The sequence below is a fragment of the Acomys russatus genome, chromosome 19 (genome assembly GCF_903995435.1).
Source record: "Acomys russatus chromosome 19, mAcoRus1.1, whole genome shotgun sequence".
Lineage (NCBI taxonomy): Eukaryota > Metazoa > Chordata > Mammalia > Rodentia > Muridae > Acomys > Acomys russatus.
Window position 1 is genome coordinate 15427382 of NC_067155.1, and position 11528 is coordinate 15438909.

General features: G+C 49.0%; 1 pseudogene; it reads left to right on the forward strand.

Moving 5' to 3' along the window:
• The first annotated feature begins 5379 nt into the window (after positions 1 to 5379).
• Positions 5380 to 6484, forward strand: LOC127203229 (glutamate-rich protein 4-like; annotated as a pseudogene).
• Positions 6485 to 11528: the final 5044 nt, after the last annotated feature.

Genomic DNA, 11528 nt, shown 5'->3' on the forward strand with positions numbered 1-11528 from the left:
AGAGGAGGTGCAGAGGTGGGCCCCTGCATGTCTGATGTCTGAGGCAGCTTAAAAGGGACAGAAACAGAGAAATGGAGGCTTTGACCATTTGCTGGTGGGACCATGTTCATTGGTGGACACAGCAATGGGATATCATCACACCCACATGACTGTTGGACTCTGTCTGTGCTAAAAGATGGCCACAACCCTTTACATATTAGGTGACACAGCTGCAGCAAGTTTCCTCTTTTTTGAGATGCCTGGCTTGGCCGAAAGGGAAGCTGGGAAGTGTAGTCCATTAACAGGAAACTATCATTCCCAGTTCTAAGGAGATACAGAAAAACGAGGAACAGGGGCATCAATTCTGTTTTTGCGGGTTCCTGATGGGGAGGGTCTTTGTTGGAGGGCAGTAGGTCTGGGCCACTGAAGAGGGGTCCTCTGGTCACCTAGCAGGTGAGTTTTGACATGATGGTGGGATGGATCGGGTGATTGCTGCCCTTCATTTCTAAGAATCTTTTTGATCAGAACAAGAAAACACTAAAAGCCAAAAGGGAAAATGGCAAGCTATCCCAAAGGCAGACCTTTCAGAATGACAACCAACATCTCAACAGAGACTGACTGTAAAAGCCAGAAAGGACTGGAGAGATGTCAACCTAGACTACTACACCCACAAAAGTCGCAATAGCCATTGATAGAAAAACAAGGTATTCCAAGACAAAACCAAATCTAAGCAGTATCTATACACAAATCCACCCCTACAGAGGATACTAGAAGGAAAACTCCATCCCAAGGAGGTTCACTATATACAACAAAACACAAGAAATAATTCCACACCAAAAAAAAAAAAAAAAAAAGGAAACACACATACACACACACACTTACACCACTAAAATCAAAATAACAGAAATTAACATTGGTCACTAATATCTCTCAGCATCAATGGACACCTCAGCACCGATGGACCCAATTCTCCCAGAAACCACACAGGCTGACAGAATGGTTGTGAAAACAGGATCCATCATTCTGCTGCATACAAGAAACACTTTGTAGTAAGTTGTGTCTGTAAGGGTATTTAAGCCCTCTGCCAGTACAGAATGGGGGTCTTTCCATCTCCCCGTGTTTTGGTGGACCCTGATGCGTCACATTAATAAATTCCTTTGTTTTTGCATCGACTCTGGAGTCTGGCTCTCAACCGGGCTTCCAGGAACAGCTCAGGCGATCAGAGTCTAATAGTTCCGCTTCCTGGTAGCAGCTTTCCTAAGCAACATGCCAAACCTCTTGTATCTCTGCCATGTCGGGACCTCCCGGGCAATCCAGGTTTCACCTTAACAGCTTCCCACCATGGCCTCTCTAAGCTTCTATACAGGGACACCCCTGACACATGCCTGACCTCAGTGGCTTCCCAAAGCTGTGGAGAGAGAGCCCACAACCCACCCTTGTATCCTTCACTCTAAAGGCAGAACCACCTGACCAAAGCTGCCAAGTTCTGCTGCCCGCTGGGGCTGGAACATGGTCCCCTCGTTCAGTGACACCCTCAACAGCTGTCTTGTGTTGATGGAGTTTCCTTCACTTCCTTAGCTCTCCTGGAACTCACTGTGTAGACCAGGCTTGCCTCAAACTCTGATGTCCACCAGCCTCTGCCTTCCGAGTGCTGCGATTAAAGGTTGCAGCAGCACGCCTGGCCATAAGTTTCTCTTTATTCCTCTTCACGCTGATTCTTTCTCACAAGTTGGAGGCGTAGCTGGGTGGGGCCTTGCTCTGATGTCACCACTCCCTTTATCCCACCTGGCATCAGGCTTCTCTTTATTCTGTTCACACTTCCTGGCCCTCTTTTTCCTCAGACTGTACCTTTTGTGTTTTTCCTTGCTCAGCTTGCTCCTTTTCACTATAGATCTGCACAAGTGTGGCCACTAATAACCAATCCTCACAGTCAGTACTAGGCTGTCTGGAAAGCTCTTCTGCCACAGCTGTCAATCCACAACCCTTCAATTAGCCTCAGGCAGGGTCTTTGGACAAGGGCAGACATCAGCTACGTTCCTCACCAAAACATCCCAAGAAGATGGATCTCTAGGCCACATGTTCATGTTCTCCTCTGCAACCTCTTGAGCCAGGCCCCACAGTCACCCTCACCACCACTCTCTTCCACACTCCTCCTAGTGTGGCTCCTTAAGCCGTGTGCAAAGTGTCCACTCGCTTTTGTAGTCCAAAGTCCCAGGGGTCCACATTCCTCCAGGCAAAAGCATGGTCAGGCCTATCTCAGCAATACCCCAGCCCTGGTACCAACTTCTGTTCTGTCTTAGGGCTTTTACTGCACGAAGGACACAATGACGACAACAAAGCATCTCACTGGGGCTGGTTTACAGTGCAGACGTTTAGTTCATTATTATCATGGTGAGACAGAGAGAGAGAGAGAGAGACAGAGACAGAGAGACAGACAGAGAGAGACAGACAGACAGACAGAGACAGACAGAGACAGAGAGAGATGCTGGGCTTGTTTAAGCATTTGACATCTCCACACCTACCTGCAGGGGCGCACACTTGCTCCATCAAAGCCAAACCTCCTAATAGTGCCACTCTCTAAGAGTCTATGGGGGCCATTTGCACTCAAACCACCACACCATCTGATCTTGACAGGCTCAGGGCCAGGAGCCCGACATAGCGGGGAAGCAGCAGGCACAGCAGCAGGAACAAGAAGCTGAGAGCTCACATCAGCAGCTGAAGTACAGAGCAGAGAAAGCACCTGGAAATAGTGAGGCCTTGAACCCTCAAAGCTCATCCCCCAGGAGGTACTGCTCCAGCAAGGCGCTTCCTCCTAACCCTCCCCAAACGACCGCCAACCACTCAACTGTCTGAGTCCACGGGGCCATTCTCCTCCACACCACCACATTATGGCTGTAGTGCTCTGAAAAGATTCCACCTTCTCCTCCCCTTGCCTCGGAGTGCCCCATCCCCCTTTTCAGCAGTATATGGCTTTATAGCTCAGGCTGGCCTGGAACTTGTAATCCTTCTGCCTCAGGCTCCCAAGGGCTGGGATCATAGATGTGGGCCTCAAGGCAAAATTTAAGGAATTTTTTTTGGAGTGGGGAAAGGGAGTTTGAGACAGGGTTCCTCTGTGCAGCCTTGGTTGTCCAGGAACTCCCTCTGTAGACCAGGCTGGCCTCAAACTCACAGAGATCCACCTGCCTCTGCCTCTAGAAGGCTGGCATTAAAGGCATGTTGCCAGGTGTGGTGGCCCATGCCTTGAATCCCAGCACTCCGGAGGCAGAGTCAGGCATGAATTCGAGGCCAGCCTGGTCTACAAAGTGAGTCCAGGACAGCCAAGAGTACACAGAGAAACCCTGTCTCAAAAAACAATCCAAAACAAAAAACACAACTACAAAAATGTGTGGTACCATGCCCAGCCAGTTTAGGGACTTTGAGATGAGTATTATTTAAGGTAGGGACTGGGTGGAGAATCACAAAGGTCTTACCAGAAGGGTGGCCAGTAGAGTCAACAGGAGTCAGGATGCTGGAGGCCAAAGACTCGTGTGATATGAGGAAAGCAGGTAGCTTCCAGAACTCGAGTAGAGTATGGATTCTGTCCTAGAGTGTCTAGAAGCAGACACACGCAGTGTACCCACTTTATGCTTCAGATAGCAAGAAAATTATCTTGTGTGCTCTTCACCTTTCAGTGCTAGGGACTGTAGTGTGTACATGTGTACTTATGAGTGTGTGTGTGTGTGTGGGTGTGTACATGTGTGTGGAAATGAGTGTATGTGCATGCGTATGCTTGTATGTATGTGTGTATGTATGGGCATGCATGTGTGCTCATGGGTTGGTGGTATGGACCAAGGGCTTCTTGCATGCCAAGCAAGCATCAACATGGAGCTTGTGTTGAACCTAGAGACTGGCTTGTCTAGTTAGGAACTCACTCTGTCTGTCGCGCCTGTGGCTTTGGTTTTGTTTTGTTTTGGGGGGCAGGGTTTCATGTAGTCTAGTCGAGTGGCTATGAACAATTCTGAGCTCCTCACTCTCCTGTTTGCATTTCCCAAGTGTTGGGGTTACAGGCATACACGACCGTACCCAGACTGATGGGATGATTGAGACTCAACACCGGGGTTCATGCATGCTCCGCCTGTGGAGGGCTGGGATTAAAGGTGTGCACCACCACTGTCCAGCCTGTATAGGGATTATGAGATGGGTATTATTTAAGGTAAGCGACTGGGTGGTGAATCACAAAGGTCTCATCAGAAGGGCCATAAGACCTACTAACTGAGGCACCTTCCCCGACCCATTCTCCCGCGACCCGCCCCCCCATGTTTGGCATATGTGTCAGGGCCTCATTATATTTTCTTGGAACTCAATATATAGACCTTGTTAGCCTCAAATTTGCAGTGACCCTCTTGCTCTGCTTAGCACATATTTGGATTCCTGGTGTTGGTCACCACACTCAACTAACTTTGTGACTTTGTAGGTTTTTCCCTTTTCCTTACAAAACCTTTCTCTGTCTCTCTGTCTTGGTCTCTCTGTCTCTGACTCTCTGTCTGTCCCTTTGTGAATATGTAGCTTTGGGTGTGTCAGAGGAAAACTTACAAGAGAAAGTTCTTTTTTCATCTACCATGTAAGTCCTGAGGATTGAACCCAGATTATCAGGTGTGGTGGCAAGCACCCTCACTTACCATCTTTGCAGCCCCCTTGCTTTGTTCTAAACTGCCAGGACTGTGGTGACTTGTTATAAACAACAACAGGAAATGGATCCAGTGGGGTGGGTTCAAAGTGGGAGCTCTGTGCTGACCACAGACATGGCCATGTGACACATGCTAAGTTGGAGTCTGGGCTCAAGGGTGCCTTTGACTTCTGAGCCAGGGGCCTGGGAGCCCTGGCATACACTCATGAGCTTGAAAGGGCCAAGGCAGACCAAGACCCAGAACACTTTCTAGTCCTGGCTGCCTGGCAGGACTCCAGTGCACGCACATCCAAGGCTTGGCAGAACTAGCTTCTGTATGGCAGCCTGCAGCTGCCACATAAAAGCTCAAAGCCCTGTCAGGGGACAGACAAGGACCAAGTTGGGGGCTGGCCGAAGTCATTCAGCTAAAGAGGCAGAGGAAGACTGGCTGGGGAGGAGTGAGGGCCTAGGGAAGAAGGCAGCCCAACCCCTTCAGGTGCTGAGGCAACATGGAACCACATTTGGGTTGGCCCGAGAGGCATCGAGGTGAAGATGGACCTCTGCTCAAGGCTCTTTGGACCCTGTGAGATCACGGAGGTTGGAGTACAGGAAAAAAAAAAATGTTTCCAGCAGATTCACAGTGAAGAATGGACTTTGGGACATCACCGCCAGCCCCTCCCTGCCTTTTCTTCCCACCATCCCACAACTTCCCAAGGCACCAGGTCACTTGGACCTTGCTACTTCCTGCTCTTCAGTCCACAGTTCAGACTATGGAGCTGTGGGTGCAGCTGAAGCAGGCCGGACAGGGGCCCGTTGGGTTAGGTCCACTGCCCCAGGCTCTAAGGATGGCCCCACCAGAGGGGAACCCTGGCCAGACCCTTCTGTCCTCAGGGACAGAACCTGGGGGTGCCATGGAGCTGCTGCTGTGGATCTGGGAGGAGCTGGGGAGTGACAGGGCCTGAGAGACAGAAGGGAGCGGGAAGGAAATGAGTGGATAGTATTAGACAGGGCTAGGGATGAGCCAGGCCTCGGGGCTCATGCCTGTCGTGCAGCGCTCAGGGGCCTGGGTCCAGCCTGGGCTGCAGATGGAGATCAGGTGTGAACATAAATGAAATAGCGGCAGAGACAGGAAGAGGTGGGGTCAGAGCGTGACAGAGAGAATGGAGCCAGTCCCAGAGACAACCAGGTAGAGATCAGAGCTGGAGAGCAGGGGCAGGCTGGATCCGAGTGGAATGGGGGCTGGGAGAGACCAAAGGCAGGGATGAGAAAATGGAGATGGAGATGTGGAGACAGAGCCTGAAATGAGGAGCCACAGAGATGAAGGGACAGCGACAGGCAGAGAAATAGAGGTCAAGAGGGAGGTGGAGAAGAGGGTGGCATGAAGAGCCCAGGAGTCAGGGAGGGCCCTGACCAGGCAAGCCAGGACCTGAGCTAGACCTGCCCCTGGGCAGCTCCTGGCAGGCCCCCTTGCTCCTGGAACAGTCCTTTATTTCCTTAGGGGAACCTGCGCAGAATAGAGGTCCCGCTGTTAGGACAGCTGTGTAAGGTGGGACTGGAGATGGAGTTTCTTCAGGAGCAGCTGTCGCCATCCTGGAAGAGGAGCAGGAGGAGCAGGAGGAAGAGGAGGAGAGCTGTGTTGAAGAAGGGGACAAAGGGCCCTGGGGCAGGCAAGATGACGGACACTCAGGGGCCTCCTATCCAGCCCAGCTTCTCCCTGATGTTGAGATGACCATTCGAGGTGATTTAGAATCAGTGGTGCTCCTGCAGCAGATAGCTCTCCCCAAAGATGTGCAGTGGCAGATCCTAACAGTGGCCTGGATGCTGTGGGCAGGGTCCATTGTAGAATACGGAAGGCACTGAAGCCATAGGTCTGTCTGCAGAATTGTTTCTAGTGTGGCCCGGACACTCGGTGCTGGCAACACTATTGAGTATAGGCAGACAGGACACGAGCATTTAGTATAAAATCCTATTAGTAATGTTAGTATTGACTGCAGGTGGATAACAGGATTTCAACAGCAGTCAACATCGGCCCAGTGCTCCAAGGAAAGTTGGGTCCACCTTGTCTGTTTTTCCTGAGGCCACATCAGGTCACAGCATCTACGCTCATCAAATTCAGTCTTGGAGACGTGAACACAGTACTGGCTAAGGAGCTGGAGATAGAGCCTGTTTACCAGGCTTTGTTTCTGCAGATCTCAGCAGCTGCCCACAGTGCCTGATGTATCCTGACTACCCATTGCTGGACCTGCACTGTCAGGGTCCATGAGCACGCCCCTCCCTCCAAGCGTCTCCCAAGGACAAATGCAATAGAGCCAGGAGAGGAAGAGAAGCTTCCCAAAATGTCAGCCAGGACAGGAGCAGACCTGGGCCGTAGCTCCATCCGCTGAACCCACAGAGTGTCTTCCTGACCGTTCTCCTGCAGACAGTGGAGATCATGGCCACCCAGCCTCTCAGCTTTGGACCACAGCCTTCCCAGGACACACATGTCGCCTCCTCTTCCATGCTCAGGAAATGAAGCTGCTTCTGAGACAAATGAAACAGCATATCTGTCCTCGGGACAGAGGCCGTGATGGTGACTGGTGGGATAACCACCTTCACAGTGTTTGAAGGTGTGTCTGTGGGTTGTCAACTGTTAATTTGTAACAACCTGGGAGCTAAACGCCATCAGGACTTTGGTATTGTCCTTTCTACGGTCCATCACTGGATTTTCTATTGTGTAAATATTCCTCCTTCCTCACCTGCTAAGGCAATCTAGAATTGTGTCAGAGATTGTCTTGCTACTGACTGGATGTAATAAAGATCTGATGGCCAATACTAGGCAGGAAGAAGAGGGCAGAACTTCTGGGCAGAGAGAAGGATGCTGGAGAAGAAAGAAGAAGTGAGAAATTCCAGAGGGGGCCCACACAGGAGCAGACATGGACAGCAGCAGAGCGGAAAGGTAGAGAGCTCGCCACAGGGCAGCTTGTAGGTAGGAGAGTCTGGTGCAGTTAGATGAGCTAGCTGGAGAGTGGCCCAGCAAAAGGCCTAAGCTTTACACTATACTAAAGCCTCCAGGTCTTTATTTATACTGATGGGGGTCCACAGATTATTCCAGTACAGGTGACGTGCACACAAGACAGTCCTAACATCAGTCATGACCCAAATGGCCCCTTGGCTCCTACAAGAGTCACAGGTATTCCTTTCTGTGGGAGTAAATCCTACTTGACAGACACCACACTGGGAAACCCAGGCAACCAGCTGAGTCACAGAAGGAAGAATGCTCTAGTTGGAGACTCCAGGGCTTCCCTCTGTGATGAAGAGAGTTCCGAGGCCAGGACACAGAGAGGCCCTCACAGGAGACAAAGGGGTTCCCATCATTCTTGGTCAAAGTGGGGCATGGAGGGCTGAAAACTACCTCTAGGAAGGGAGAGGAGGAGGAGGACTCCTGACCACAGGCCTGGTCCCCAGCTCACGGGACCCTGGGAGGTGCTCCTGCGGGAAGGACACTGAGCTCACAAGGCAGCAGAGCTGACATCAGAGTGGCCGGCCTGAGAGCAGTGCTGGATCTGAAGCTCTTCTCCACAGAGGGGAACAGCGCCAGCAGCAGACACCATGCAGCCCCTCTCGCACCCTCCCCACACAGAGAGCATCCTCCTGCAAAGATTCCTGCTCACAGGTGAGGGAGCCAGCCCTGGGGCTAGCAGGGAGGAGGATGGGCAGGGATGAGATAGGGTCTCCTGGGGAGAACAGAACCCAAGAGAGGACACAGGGCTTCTGCTTGGTGTCTAGGAGAGGACGGGAAGAGGGACAGACGCTCCACACAGGAAGCCTTCAGTGAGGGAGAATTAGTAAGAGTTAGAAAGCTCAGGGCTCCCTGTGCGACAGTAATTCTCACTTTGCTCCATGTTCTTAAGCCGGGGGTGCTGTAACCACACCAGGCTCACTCTCCACACACAAGCAAAACTGGGCTGATCAAACTCTCGACGGAAGGGATTGGGCACACACACACACACACACTCACACCTGCACAGGGAGGTAAGCCTTTTTAAGACACCTGAGCTCTTAATACCGATACTCTTCAAGCTACTCCAAAACAGAGAAATGGATGGAACATTATCAAATTCTTTCTATGAGGCCATAGTCACATTGATACCTAAACCCCACAAAGACCCAACAAAAAACAGAGAATTTCAGACCAATTTCTCTCATGAACATTGACGCAAAAATACTCAATAAAATACTCGCTAAACAAATACAAGAACATATCAAAGACATCATTCACCATGACCAGGTAGGCTTCATTCCAGGCATGCAGGGATGGTTTAACTAAGGAAATCCATCAATGTAATCCACCATATAAACAAACTGAAAGAGAAAAACCACATGATCATCTCCTTAGATGCAGAAACAGCATTTGACAAAATCCAACACCCATTCATGTTTAAAGTTCTGGACAGATCGGGAACACAAGGCACATATCTAAACTTAATAAAGGCCAAATACAGCAAGCCCATAGCCAACATCAAATTAAATGGAGAGATACTCAAGGAAATTCCTCTAAAATCAGGGCCCAGACCAGGCTGCCCACTTTCTCCATATCTCTTCAATACAGTTCTTGAAGTTCTAGCCAGAGCAATAAGACATCAAAAGGAGATCAAGGGGATCCAAATGGGAAAGGAAGAAGTCAAATTATCCCTATTTGCAGATGATATGATAATCTATATAAGTGACCCCCCAAAATTCCAGCAGAGAACTCCTACAGCTGACAAACACCTTCAGCAAATTGGCTGGATACAAAATTAACTCAAAAAAGTCAGTAGCTTTCCTATATACAAATGACAAACACGCAGAGGAAGAAATTAGGAAAACTACACCCTTCACAATAGCCACAGGCAATATAAAATATCTAGGAGTAACTCTAACTAAGCAAGTGAAGGACTTGTTTGAAAAAAACCTTAAATCTCTGAAGAAAGAGATTGAAGATGACACCAGAAGATGGAGGGATCTCTCTTGTTTGTGGATCGGGAGTATTAACATAGTAAAAATGGCCATCTTAACAAAAGCAATTTACAGATTAAATGCAATCCCTATCAAAATACTTACAAAGTATTTTGAAAACATTGAAAGATCAATTCTTAACTTCATATAGAGAAGCAAAAAGCCCAGAATAGCAAAAACAGTCCTATACAATAAAAGAGCCTCCAGGGGAATCTCCATACCCGATCTCAAGCTGTACTACAGAGCAACAGTAATTAAAACAGCATGGTACTGGCACAGCAATGGGCTGGTAGATCAATGGAATCGAATCGAAGACCTAGACTTGGATCCACACACATTTGCTCACTTGATTTTTGACAAAGAAGCCAAATCTGTTCAATGGGAAAACGACAGCATCTTCATCAAATGGTGCGGGTCTAACTGGATGTCTCCATGTAGAAAAATACAAGTAGACCCATCTTTGTCACCATGCACAAAACTCACTCCAAGTGGATCAAAGACCTCAACATAATACCAGAGACATTAAATCTGTTGGAAGAAAAAGTGGGGAAGAGCCTGGAACACAGTGGCACAGGAGACAACTCCCTGAACAGAACACCAACAGCCCAGGCCTTAAGGTCAACAATTAACAAATGGGACCTCATGAGGCTGAGAAGCTTCTGTAAGGCAGGAGACACTGTCAACAGAACAAAGCAACAGCCTACAGACTGGGAAAAGATCTTCACCAACCCTACATCTGACAAGGTCTAATATCCAAAATATATAAAGAACTCAAGAAAGTGAACACCACCAAACCAGATAACCCAATTAAGAAATGGGGCTCAAAACTAAACAGAGAACTCTCAACAGAGGAATATCAAATGGCTGAGAAACACTTACAGAAATGCTCAACCTCGGTAGTCATCAGAGAAATGCAAGTCAAAACGACACTGAGATTCCATCTTACACCCATCAGAATGACTAAAATCAAAAATTCAAGTGACACCACATGCTGGCGAGGATGTAGGGAGAGAGGAGCACTCCTTCATTGCTGGTAGGGAGGTAAACTGGTACAGCCACTTTGGAACTCTATCTGGTGCTTTCTCAGAAAACTGGGAATAGGGCTTCCTCAAGACCCAGCTATTCCACTCCTTGGAATATACCCAGAAGATGCTCCAGCACACAACAGGGACAAATGCTCAAACCATGTTCATAGCTGCCTTTATTCATAATAGCCAGAACATGGAAACAGCCTAAGTGTCCCTCAGTAGAAGAATGGATAAAGAAACTGTGGTACATTTACACTACACTACAGCTATTAAAAACAAGAAATTCCCAAAATTTGTGGACAAAGGGATTGAACTAGAAATGATCATAATGAGTGAGTTCACCCAGAAGCAGAATGAGTCAAATGGTATATACTCACTTATATCTAGGCACTAGCCCAAGGGGACATGTCCCATGAAAGTCTTCACTTACCAGGAAAGTGGGTCAGGGGGGAGGACATCCTATTGGGACTTTAGGTGAGAGAGGCATGGGAGAATAGGGAAGTAGAAGAATCCAGAGGGTCCTAGAAACCTACAAGAAAAACCCTATGCTGGGCAGATCTGGGCCCAGGGGTCCTGCTCAAACTACGGCACCAGCCAAGGGACAATACATGCAGTAAACTTCAAACCCCTACCCAGATCCAGCCAATGGACAGGACATTCTCCACCATTGAGTGGAGAGTGGGGTGTGACTTTCACACAAACTCTGGTGCCCCTTGATGTGGAGGCCTGGGGACACTGAGAGGAAGGATAGCAGGTTACCAAGAAGAGACTTGATACCCTATGAGCTTACAAGGGGGAAGAGGTCTCCCCTCAGTCACAGACATAGGGGAGGGGAGTAGAGGGAAAGCGGGAGTGAGGGAGGAAAGGGAGGATACAAGGGGTGGGCTAACAATTGAGATGTA